Genomic DNA, 13861 nt, shown 5'->3' with positions numbered 1-13861 from the left:
TTAAATTTCCTAGATCATAGTAAAAATATACCTACTTCCTGTCTAAAAAAGTTAAAGACACTCAGAACTTTATCGATCCTAACATGGGATTCAGGTCGTACCTCCTTACTTCTGCTAAACAGGGCTTTAATCAGACCCAGTCTCGATTACGGTGCTCCCACCTACGATTCTGCCAGAACGAGTGCATTACGCTGGCTTGACCTCATTCTAACAGTGCTCTGAGAATTGCACTTGGTGCATTCAGAATGTCGTCCACGCATAGTCTAAATTGATGCTCACGAGCCCCCACTAACTTTACGTATAAAAACACTGCTACTAAAGCATGCTGTTAAGATAAAAAGTTGTGCCTCGTATACCATTCAGTTATACCTTTTCGATCCATCTTTAGAAAGTCTCTACCGAAATAAACCCAGCATAGTAAAACCAGTTGGCCTTCGCCTTCTTGAACATTTGCAGGTTTGGAATGTTTCCACCCACTCTGTACAACAGATAGCAACTTGCTCTCAACTACCATGGGCTCTTTCTTCTGTACCGAACTGTCACACATTACCTCTGCCAATGAGAAAAGAAAATTTTAAAAGCATCCAACGTCAGACAACTTTATGCAGCTCACACTCATAGATATACTGATTTTTCTCCAATTTATACAGATGGCTTTAAATCTAATGCAAAACTTGGGAGTAGTAGTGTTTTCAGCAACCCTTTCGTCTGAATTCAGTATCTCCTCAGCTGAATTTTATGCAATCAAACTAGCTTTATAAAATCTGTGTTCTGACTGTTCTTTAAACTCTGTTATTTACACTGATTCTCTCAGCTCAACCATGGCGCTGTCTAATTCCTCAGATAAAGTTCACCTTTTTCTAGATGAAATTAGAAGCTTATTGTTAGAAATTGAAGAACACCATCAACTAGTCACATTCTGTTGGATTCCAGCACATTCTGGTATTTTGGGAAATGAACTGGCTGATAAAGCTGCAAAAAACCCATCCACCTTAGACTTAACCAATATCCCTGTTCCAGCTTCAGGTTATGCACTAACTATTCATGCTGCATGCTTATCAGAATGGACAGCACTCTGACTAATAATAAACTCTTTCAATTTAAACAGGATCCGAAAATTTGGCGCTCCAGTGTTCGTACATTAAGAGGAGAAGTAGTAGTCCTTTCAAGAGCGAGAATAGATCATACCCATCTGGCACACTTTCATTTACTCAGGAGATGAGCCATTACAGTGCCAACATTGTTCTATAAATCTGACTGTGAAACATATTCTAATTAACTGCTCCTACTATAAAGAAGACAAAACCTGAACCTTGCTATAACTGGTTAATCTTCGTAAACCAATAACGCTAGAGAATCTGATTTCTTCAGTAACTTAAGTAGGCAGAAGCCATAGGGGATGGCTCTTGCCTACTTAATTTATTGACGTAAGTATTTCTTTCCTCTTGTTTCTAAAAAAAAATATGTGGGCTTGAAATGCTGTTTGATTCTAAGTATATGGATCAAGTATTGTGACCAGGTGGGTGGAAAGAAGTGGTCTTCAGTCATGTGACTGTAGGTGTGTTGGCCTTGAGTACCTTTATCATCGACCCTCTCCTTCAACATCTACAATCGTATGACTGAAGACCACTTCGTTCCACACACTTGGTCACAATACTGAATCCATATTCTTAGAAGCAAATATCATCTCAACCCTGCCTTATTTTTTTCCTAAAACTCGTACATGTGCATTGCTTTCGAAATCAAACTCTACATATCCGTATTTATTCATCAATACTTAACATGTGTAAGTTATTCCTCGCAATTCCTTTGCGTTACTAAGGAGAGATATCGAGGGGTTATTTTTGTGTACATGTTACAGTGGGCGTCAGCCAACGAGCCAAGTCTGTGTGTGTACATGCGCATATACACTCAGTGATCATTGAATTGTAACCACCACATCCGTAATCGACTATTCCGCAAAGCTGGCAGGCAGGTGGCGGTGGTTGCTTAATACGAGGCATGTCTTGCTGGCAAGAACTAGGATCCGTGGTGCTTAGGGGCCAACATTTCACTGATGAAATTTACTGGCAGCCCTTAGGAGACCATGTTGCATTTTTCCCGGACAGAAACGGAATCTTCCAAGACGCTTTATCGGCCCCCACTGTGCATGAGTGGTTCGGGGGAACACAGTGAAGTTATCCATCTTGACCGGTCTCCAAATTCACCCGACGTCAATCCATTGAACGCCCCTGGGTTGTTTTGGAGCGGGGAGTGAGGCGTATGGATAAGCAAACTTCAGCTATACCGAAACTGTGGAAAGCCTTGCATTTCTCATTTGTAGATAGAGAAAATATTATCATTGCAATGGATGGTAATGCCAGATCACACTTGTGGTATTCAAATTCCACGGATGCTAGAAGTATGGGCCTTAAAGAATTTTTTATGCACGATTTAACTGTGAAGAACTGTTTACCTTTGATAATGGTCGTGGTAGGACAAACATCGACATAACTTTAATGTCATACAGGTTATCACAAAAATTGTGTCAATGGAAAGTGATTTCTGATTGTTCCCCAAGTGACCACAGATCAATAGTGTTTAAATTTAAAAGTTGGGAATTGATAAGAATAGTATTTCACAATTATTACTGCACAGTGCCGAAACAAGGCACGAGCTAGAAGGCCCTTGCCCGGGGCACCAAATTTTTACTAATCATGAAAAATCATTTGACAAATCATCATTAGTAAAGGGGACGCTGAAAAATCTTCCTGCCCGGGGCGCAAAAATACCTTGGTCCTGCACTGTTGTGAAAAGTTAGATTTAATTAAAAGTCTATTAATTGAAACACGTTTATAGAGACTGTAAAGATTGATATTACCTCTTTGGATAATGAGTTTAAATGAGCTAAATGCTCAAGACTTCTATACCCAGAATGTTTTGTTTAGAGCAAAACAATATGCGGCTAAGCGTAGGGAAAAAATTCAAAGGGTGGTGGCATGGTGGAATCCTGATCTGGTCGATTAAGAAGGGATGTATTTTTTGCTAGGGGACAATATCAAAGGTATAGATCACTGGGGTCATTAGATCCAAAATATTTTAAGGAAGTATGCAGGAATAAAAGTAGGTCATATCACAGAGCTATAGTGGTTAGTAAACTTGAGTCATGGAAAGCTTTGGTCCAGGGGGCTGGAAATGCTAACCCCTGGGACCTTGTTTACAAATTACTGATGAACAAGTTGAAATTGAAGCCCCTTACTGTCAACGATCAGGCAGGGGCATAATGAGACCAGAGATTGGCTCACAACTGTGCAGTTGATAGCTGACAATCCTTTTCCCAATGATATAATTACTGGGGACACAGAGGAGCAAGTAGAGGTAAGGAGGTGGAATTGTGATTATTCTGGCCCTAATGACCAAACTTTATTCACTGAACTAGAAGTTAAAAAGGTATGTCAACGTATAAATCCCATTAAAATACCGAGGATAGATCTTATAGAAAATAACGTGGTTATGAAGATGTTCGAAGTTTATCCACACTTTTAGGTCAACACATTTAATAAATGTTAACTTGCAAGACTTTTTCCTGGGTTTTGGAAAGTAGCGCTGACAAAATTGTTGTACAAGCCTGGTTAAGTGATCCAAGCAGTTACAGGCCAATACTTTGCCTAACGTAGCAAATATTTGAATGGTGGTTGTTGTTAAGATTGACTGATTGGTTGAATGAAAATGGTTTTCGGCTGCAATATCAGTATGGCTTTAAGAAGCAATGTTCAGCTGATGATCCTGTAAAAGGTTTGGTGGATTGCATAAATCAGTCAGCCAGCAGGTATGTTCTTGTGTTGTATATTGATTTCGAGTGTGCCTTCGACAGTCTATGGCATGAGAGCATACTCTGCGACAGCTGTCATGTCCTGATCTTCTATGGAGTTATTTAAAATGCAGAGAAGTGGTTATTAGGTATCAGCATATGGTATTTACCAAAATGGTAAGTCGTGGGTGCCTCCAGGGGTCCAATCCCAGGATTGGTCCCCCTGGAGCACCCATGCTTGACTTGTATGCGGCTTATAATCTAAGGAAAGGTTTGCCGTTAGAATTCATGGGATTAAGAGGGGGTATAACGATCGAATACGGAAAGGCAAAAAATTAATTGAGTCAACTGATGGGAGGAGAGTGATACTGGATGTGTCACCAAACTCTTCATAGGGTTATTTTTGGCTTTAGATGAAAGAGTTAATGTATGGTTTTTCCCTGAAATGAAAACATCTTATTTTCTGACAGATCATGGATCTTTTAATTTTAAATTGTTTTATTTTGGGCTAACTTTGGATCTAAGATGTTTTTGCTGATGCGAAAATTCTTGGTCACATGTCCTGTACGAATGCCTTATATATGAAAAATTCAGAATGAATTTTAAGCGAGGAGTACCAGAATTAAGTACTGTAGTGGTAACGAGATCTACTGTCTAATGAGCAGGGAACGATTTGATGCATTGCAGGAGTTTGTTAGATCTGTTTTTCATAAGCGCAGTCTATTGTCTGCTTAGTGTCTCCTGCGCAAATAATTTTTTTGCTGGTATTCCCTTTTTATTTATTTATTTTTATTTGTTTATCTTTTTTATTGTGTTGTTTAATTGGTGGTACGAGATTATTAACCCGGTTGACCGTAAGGAATATTTACCCTAAGGGCCAGGGGACTTTTTTTTGTCGTTAAAGGCAATTTATTTTATTTGTTTATTTATTAATTTTTTGGTTCTAAGGTTGGGCTGCAAGGGAGCCGGAAAAGAGTTGTCATCCACTGGTATTGCACTGCTTCCGATGGGTGCAGAGATGGTGCTAGCAACACTGACAATGAATATATTCAAACCTGGCTTCATGAGACTAGGGACAGGCACCAGGTAGCAGACCCCCTTTTTGAATCCTGGTGGCGAAGGGACCTGTTTTTTTTTTTTTTTAAATCGCACATTAATACACACATTTGACACTACAGGCCGATTTGTAGAAGTTCTGCTTAGATACAAAATACACAGGTGAAGATGAATGTTTGTTCGGGTGCCATCTTAGACATGAACACATACATACCAGCAACCCTTAGGAGACCATTTGCATTTTTTCCTGGATAGAAACGATATCTTCCAAGACGCTTCATCGGCCCGCATTGGAAATGAGTGGTTAGAGGAACACACTGAAAGTATCCCTGATGACTGGCCTCCAAATTCACCTGACCTCAATCCACTGAACACCTGTTGGTTGTATTGGAACAGGAAGTGAGGGCGTATGGTTGAGCAACCATCAAGCTATTCCGAAACTGTGGAAAGCATTGCAGTAGCATGGCTGCATGTCCGTGCGAACTTCTTCAGGCATCTGGTGGCAGGTTTACCTAGGCGAATAGCCGCTGTTATCCGTGTGAACGGTGGCCTAACGCCGTATTACTTAGTGGCCGCAATTCAGTGATGACTGAGTGTGTGTATATACACTGTTGTGTAAAATTTAAGGACCAGTCAGGTTTTCACGTGTCGCTTCATATAGAAGTGGCCTGGATATGGGAAAAGCATACCAAAAGAACCTCGTGAGGTACAGAAATGAAGGAAAAACACCGATACAGCAACTGAAACAAAACGATGCAGACTTTTTTCAAAAATGGCAACATAGGACTGGCTGCCATGATACACATGCATCACCTCCAAAGATAGAACAAAGGGAAGAGGTGGTCCTCAGTAGGAGATATGGCCACCCCTAATGTCAATGCAGGCTTTGCACCGCCTGTCCATACTTAGAAAAATGTTGTTAAGTTCTTGCGGTAACATCGTCCATTTCTCTGTCAGCGCCATCTTCAGCTGGTGAACATTTTCTGGTGGGTGTGGACATGCCGCTAGGAGTCTCCCCAGAGCGTCCCATATGTGTTCGATGAGATTTATAAGGCGCCTCCGTAGCCAGGTGGGAAGGAGCAGCAGTGCGTAGCACACGCTTCTTGATTAGACCGGGGTTCGAGCCCGTCACCACCGAATACGGAGGATGTGTAAAGGTCAGGAAATGACCACCGCATATTCTCCGAGCAATATGGCTTTAGTTGCTAATGCTCCTAAAAACCAAATAACGAGATAACGGGGGATTTAGATTGTCGAAACAGGCAGGCCAATCCATACGAACAATGTCCTCACTTTCCAAAAGCATATCAACAGCTGCAGTGCAATGGGGTGTGGCGTTATCATCCATAAACACGAACTCGGGGCCAATGGCACTTCGGAACAGATGCACATGGGGAAGGATTATCCCAGTACAGTACCGCCTTCCAGTATCTGGAGTTGTGTACGTCCATCCAAGATAACACCTTCCCAGACGAGAGCACCTCGACCGCCATATCGATCCCTTTCAGTGATGTTTGCTGGATGATACCGTGTGTGCCAACCTCTTGCCAGATTAGTTGACGTCCAGAATCGCTGCTGAGATTGAATCTACTCTCATCAGTAAAGAGTACCTTACCGCATTGCGCCGCTGTCCAGTCTTTGTATGCGACAAACCGCTGTAAACAGCGTCTCTGATATGCAAGTGTTAAAGGGACACAGCGTACTGGCTGTCTTTGTGGAGTCGCCTGGCCACAGCAAACGACGATATCCTGCGTCCTGTGCAGCTGGTTTGCAATAGATCTCGCTGTCTGGGGCCGGTCCCTCTTGGCCTGTAGGAGAAAAAAAGCGGTCATCATTGGTCGTTGTTTTTCGTGGACGACCACCGCTGGTCCTTTGAACAGCCGTACCTGTCGGTCTGAAGGCCGACCACGCATGTGAGACGATTCTATGGGCGAAACCGAACTGTGCAGCCACACGACCAAGCTTCCTTCGACCAAGCTTCCCAATTATTCTACCCCGGGTGAAGTCATCCAGATGTTGTCTACTGGCCATTTTGTTGTCTGTAGCACTGTATGAAACCCATCGAATGTCTGTAACAATCGTGCTCACCATTCGAAAATTTGCACATAACTGCTGCTTTTATCTGTTCATGTGAGTCCTCTCATCACGATTCAAATTTTTGCATGTGCACCAGCTTTCTACTGAACACAATTATGCAAATCGCCACAGGCTGTTTCGTTTGATTTTGTGGTTGTAACCTTTAGAAATATTGTTGGTCCTGAAGTTTTGCACACCAGTATATATCCTCCCCCCAACTCAATTTGTGACACGTTTAAAGTCAAGTGGGCTTTATATATTGGCATTTCAGATGGGGAAGTAAGTTTCAAGCTCCTCCCGAATATTTTTCTTTAAACTGGACAAGTTTATTTCAACAAAAAATAGTTTCACCCAACCACCTGCCCGATATAGCGGTAAAAGCCTGAGTTCGAATTTTACTAATAACGCCCGTATTTTTTTATTTATTTGCCTTGCGCTTTTAGTTGTGCGCTTTTTCTTCCTGAAACGAGTTTTTTGTCCAGCAAACAACAAACTGACTGCAGAATGTGATCAGTTACAAACACAATGAACTGATTCCTCAGCCCTTAATTTACTTTGCCGCTTTAAGAACCTGATAATAGTACCTGCATCGGACAAGAAAATTGTTCCTTTAGCAGTTGTGGTTAAGCAACTAAGGCTATGAGGAGTCCGTGCTGTGTAATTGCGTGCATTATTCGGTCCGTTTGGAATAATCGAATCAAAACCTGCGACGGGGGGATCCAGAAGATAAATCATGTTATCCTCGCCTAAGCACGACTAACTCAACCACTTTGCTAAAAAAATTCGGAAAAATTGCTAAGGGGATTAGAACCGTTGGCTTTGGTAGCTGCTCTTTGCTAATTCGACAGACTACACGTTCAATTCTTTTTGAATCCTCTGGATTATTTGATCTGCGTTTTTATAATGAGATAACACTCCCAAAAAAGGATTCATATGATCTAGCTGGGTGTGACTTTGTAATATTAGTCTTTAACCGAACTTTAAGCACCGTAATACATATTCTTTCCCCCCCCCCCGACATATCACTCTACCATGTTGGAATAGTAATTGCGAGTTCTTGTTTTCTGTGAAAGACACAGTTGAATATTATAATTAAAATAGCGCAGAAACAATGCGTTTCACTGCAACTTGGATGGATTATCTTTCTGAATATTCACGAGGGTTTCATTCTATGAGCTGCTGCAATTCTGTACGTTGACTTGTCTATTCAAATAGAAATAAATGACACCGAACACGAGCAGCATTAATAATCGTGAAATTTTGATTAAGTGGCAAAGATGTTTCTCATGAGTTGACAACGGTGTATTAGACAAGTTGGAGTTGGTATGGAAATGACTAAAGATCATAGTACGTTATCCAAGATATTTAAAATTATATTTAATTTTTTAATCTTAACAAAAATAAAAGGATTGGAATTAATATCACTTAATTATTAAGCGATAATTTCTTTTTAATTAATTTTGAAATTATGTACAGAAAAAATGTATATGCGACGAAATTTAATTTCTCGTATCCTGAGGTCTCAACCCTAAACTTACCAATCTTTAAATTGTAGAATGTTGACAGCTCTCCACACAAAGAAAGCTGTTCTCCTAGAATGGGGAAAGAAAATTCAGATTCTGAAAAAAATAAAATAAACAAGTACGCAGTCAGTTGATGTTGGATTGTTCCCAAAGGATTCATGATGAGATTTGTGCTTTTAAAGCAGGACCGTTTTCCTACACCAGAATTCAACTAAACTAATAAATTTTGAGATATGATGTCATTTTGATTAGTTAAGATTAAATAAAACGTTAATTAAATCATATTTATGTAAAGCTGATGTACGAGTTCACTACCAACATTCTGAATTGTCTCCAAGTTGGGAAAAATAAACAATGAAGTTAACTGAAAACAATGGAGTTCCTAAAAAACAGAAAACAATGACATTTATTGATAACGGAAAGGAGAAAGATTTTACTTTAAAAATTTTGAACACTTCATGACACCACTCATTGTGACATCACGACAAAATCTGCCTATAAATTGCCGTTTTCCTTGAAGTTCTTCGATGGCAATAAGTGTCATTGGTGTGGCAGTAGAGCTTTGATTACTATTTATAAGTTTAATTTATAAGATTAATTGCAGAAAAACTAGGAAATTTCTACTGTAAACCATAACGATATGAAGGCTATCTTTTCTTTTGAATTATGGAAATCCATTTGCTCAATATTTTATACGATAAGTATGTCTTAAAATTTGTAATTCCGTGTTCAGTTTAGCTATTTGAAGTTTTCTATGTGGTGAGGATGAGGTTGAGGAGCATGAGATTTGCCCACAGAATCCTTAGCATTTCTTTAAGATGGGAGTATTATCCAAAAAGAGGTTCGAAATCCACCATTTCTTATATTGGGTTCTGGAAAGTAGCAAGGGATTGTACGTTACAATAAGAGCTTATGTTTCCACTGCTCCGCGTTAGTGAGGTCAAAGGACCTACATCTCCCATTACACAGCGGAACCTGTGGGATACGGCCTTCATTTGAGTGATAAGTTGAAGAATCAGCCGTTCTCAATAGAAGTGCTGTTTCAGCGATGGTTAGCTTCCGTTCATCTACTGGAGAAGAAATGTTTTGTGGTTTGATAGTAGGGCAAGAGGGATCGAACTGTGTAACATTAGCGTAGTATTATTACAGACAGTTTTTCGTACAGTGCTTCAGAACGCAGTTATGTATGCGCAACTTATGGATGTTTGAGTCGAGTTAAGCGATACTGTATTCCGATCCCTGAAAGATCTCCAACTGGTACTTGCATTAGTTTAAAAGCGACCTGTCGAGAGTTTTCAAAATGCGATATGACATTCCCAACGTTCGTATTGACGATGACGTTTTGATCAAGGTAAGACTGCAGAATAGGATTAAATCGGACCACTTCGTGGCCGAAGTACGAAGATGAACTTGTAATTCGCTCATTCATTCGGTTGACATTGCTGCTGCTATTCCGTACTTGAATGGCTAGAGGTAACGTGCCGAGCTCGGCTTCTTTGATGGTTGTGGTATATTCCTTCAAACAGCCTCAATTTTTCTGAGAGATTTCTCTTTGCAAATGATGTGGTAATTCCTACACGATAATGAATTCGGCTTCTTCTTCCCACTTATGGTGTGGACGTATTCCACATTGCATGTGACTCCTTTAGGTTCACTTCTGGGACCACAGAACCGAATTTAGGTAAGAAAATGTTGATCGTTTCAATCAGTTGTGGTGTTTCCGAACTGCATTGGTTGCAGCTGATCGCCTGTACGGTGCAGTGGTGAGGTTAGTGGCGTCTAACAAAGCGAAGAAATAAAATTCTTCGCTTAACGACGCGAAGATCAAATTCTTTATTATATATATTGAAGAATTTTCCAAAGATGTATAATTATTTTACGTTTCTTCTCCGTTATGCTGATTAGCTGCAGCGACGAAGCACTCTGATGGTCAATCCTGGCTGTGACTATTTTTCTATAATACGCGGCGAATTGATCTGTGGTCTTAGTTCTCTCCACATCGCATCGGATTTCTATTGGCTGCCGTGGAGTGGTCTCAGTTTCTTCGCAGTAAACAGAAGCACCTCTGGTTCTGTTCATTGGTAGATTCTACCATCGCTTCATCAGCTTTAGGAACCAGATGTTCGCTGGGATCAGTTCGTACACTACAGATCCGATCATCCCGTACGATAGAAGACTACCACAGTGAGCGTTGTACAGAGGCACCCTTTTTCACTGTCAGCACAGCCACTGCGAAGAAAAGTAAAATAATTATACGCCAATCACGTCACCTCCTCATAATACTGGCGATCCACCAAAGCTGTGACGGTTTGGACACGTCACAACTGATTACTACCATCTTCATTCCTTTTTATCCAAATTTTTTCAAGTCTCAAGCAGCGAACCTGAATTTAGTCGTACACAATATCTGTACGTACAAACCGTACTGGGACGAAGTAGCAGTGTTTATTAAACGCTGCATGAATTGCTATGGCATTTACAGAGGGGGAACTGTTAGACGAACGAGGACTGTATGATGATATACATTCTAACCGGTCACAAGAAACTGACTTCGATGTGTCAACTGTAGTTGTGTGTAGATGGCATAGCGGTCGTAATGTCAATCCGATGAGTACGCAAATTGTTGGATTCGCTTCCAGCGTCTGCCACAACATGGCCTGAGGCACTCCAACACTGCGATTTTATCATGGTTTGAAACGTTCATCTGATGTGGCGAATGCAGGAAGGGTCGCATCTATATTTTGAAAGCTCCCAAAAATAGTCATTAAAAATGGCAAGATAGATCGATTTCGACCAAAGCCGGTGGCCTATCTGGAGCTCTTGAAGAGGTTTGGATCCACTATAACTTGGTCTAACTCGCATTTATATCGCAACGTAAACATGGCAGTGCAATCAGAAACACACGTGAGGAAAAATTTACGCCGAATATCATCTATATGATTTTACGGTCAAGGTTTCGATTCTTTTTATAGTAAATCCATTGGGAGGGTGGGAGGGATACACAGTGGTGCGGTCAATGTCGATAACTTTGTCCCCACTTATAAAATTCAAATTTTAAAAGAATTTTGAATAACATGAAAGTCCCCTATTTGTACGCTGACCATCAATTGACGGTCATCGGATTTAATAAATAAAAATAACGAAATTCCACAAAGTTTGAGATTTATTTAATGAACCACGTAAAACAGTTTATCCAAATATATATATTTTTTATTCTGTAATATTTAACTACAGATCTTTTATGGAAACGTATCAAAGGATATAGCGCTTCAGTTTATAAAAATATACATTATGAGGACATAATTTAATAAAAAAATGTCTACGATATAAACTTTAATCGGAATTTATAAACATCCAACTTATTCCAATATAATATCTCTGATTCTTCTAAGGTTTTCACTAACACAGATTCTAGAAGCAATCGCAATTTAGGACGTTTGAAGATATGTCTTTCACGAAATGTATTTCTTTTCTGAGGAAAAGAAATATTTACGTATATGTGATAAGCATCCGTGCTGTATAAGACTTCATTGCCTGCTTAAAATGCCTAAAAAACAAATTATTTAAGGAGGAATATACCTTAAAGTTTGATGGTTTGATGGAAATTGATGTTATGGCGCACTGGCGCCATAACATCAATTTCCAGTGGATTAATATTGGTCAAATCAACTGTTACACATACCTCAAGAGTATTTGTAACCGCAACAGAACATATTAGCTAGATGCTCTGAGGGCAGGAACGTTTCAAATAAGCGTTTAGCTAATGCCAGGGAAGCGAGCTTAAATAACTAAGGGGTGTGTCAGGGTAGTTAACTATACAGGAACACCAAGTATTAATTGTTTATACAGTAATTTCAGGTCAACAAAATGAGTGAATACTGTTGAATTATGGTACACCTTTAGATCATTAATCACAGATGCCTTGAATGCGTATATACCATTGAAAAAATACTCCACGAGGAGGATTCCAAGTTGAATGAATAATGAAGTTGTCACATTACTTGAGCAGAAAAAGAAGAAAACGTTACAGAGCAATAAAACGTGCTGAAGCCTATAACAGTTGCAAAGTGATCTGTAATACTACCACTGAAATGGTTGGGCTGGTAAAGAGAGTAGAAGAGTGGGAATAAGGAATTCTTCACATATATAAAAATGCAAAGAAGAGAAGGACAAACCAGATCGGACCCTTATGTAATGGACGTGGGATAGGATTAGATACCCCAGCTGAAGTTGCAGATAAACTCAACAGTTACTTTGCATCGATATTTACAGAAGAAAATCCCTTCACGTCAATAAGAAATTGTGGGAGTGAAGTTGAAAAAAATGTAATTAATGATGTCGAAATTTCACACATTTACTGAAAATAATTTCGAGCCTACAGGCCAATAAGACTCCTGGGGTTGATAGCGTTTACCCTATAATCTTAAGGGAGGCAGAAGTGAGTGCATTGAACCATTGATGCTAATTATGAGAGCATCACTGGACTCTGGAGTGATTCCGATGCATTGGAAAAATGCCAATGTATCTCCCATACATAAGAGTGGCTCTAAGAGTGAAGTGGGAAATTACCGGCCGGTTAGTCTAACTTCAGTAGTCGGGAACGATCAAAGGTCGAATTCAGGATCACGTAGAAATGGAATTCTGAATGATGCTCAGCATTGTTTTGTAAAAGGAAAATTATGTTTAACTAATCCGGTTAGCTATTTTGACAGGGTCAATCAAGAGCTGGACTTTGGGAATAATTTTGACATTTTTTATTTGGATTTCAGCAAAGCATTTGACTCAGTCCCACATGAGCGGTTAGTTTTTTCCCTGAATTCACAGGGAAAATCCTTAGATGGATAGCTGGATGGCTTCAGGGCAGTGTGCAGAGGGTTATAATAAATGGTTATTCCTAATTACCTGGCGCCTCCGTGGGCAGGAGTAGCCCACGCTTCTTGATTAGACCGGGGTTCGAGCCCGTTACCACCAAATACGGTGGATGCGGAAAGGTGAGGGAATGACCACCGCATATTCCCGGAGCAATATGGCCTTAGTTGCTAATGCTCCTAAAAACCAAATAACGAACGAGCACCTCTGCAATATATCTCTCAGTTTGTTCTCCAGTGCTGGTCCTAACCATAGAATGGTACGTTATAAATGATCCCATGGGCAGTTACTAATTTCGAATTGTATGCAACTTTCTATTAGCACATTTTCAGTTCATTCATTTATTAATTATACACAATATAGTCTCAACATTATATACATAAAAGTATATACATGATTTATATACAAGATATATTTACATATGATTATATGCTCTGACAAACATTAAACTCTCGTGCGTGTGTGCGTGCGAGTGTGTTCTTATTCAGGGTAGCTCCCAGGCATAAGCTCAAATCTACCTTGAGAACTTGGGAATATGTAGTCTTTA

This window comes from Mastigoproctus giganteus, chromosome 8 (genome assembly GCF_048544385.1).
Source record: "Mastigoproctus giganteus isolate SK-2022 chromosome 8, ASM4854438v1, whole genome shotgun sequence".
Taxonomy (NCBI): Eukaryota; Metazoa; Arthropoda; class Arachnida; order Uropygi; family Thelyphonidae; genus Mastigoproctus; species Mastigoproctus giganteus.
The sequence above is the reverse complement of the archived record's forward strand: the minus strand, read 5'-3'. Positions refer to the sequence as shown.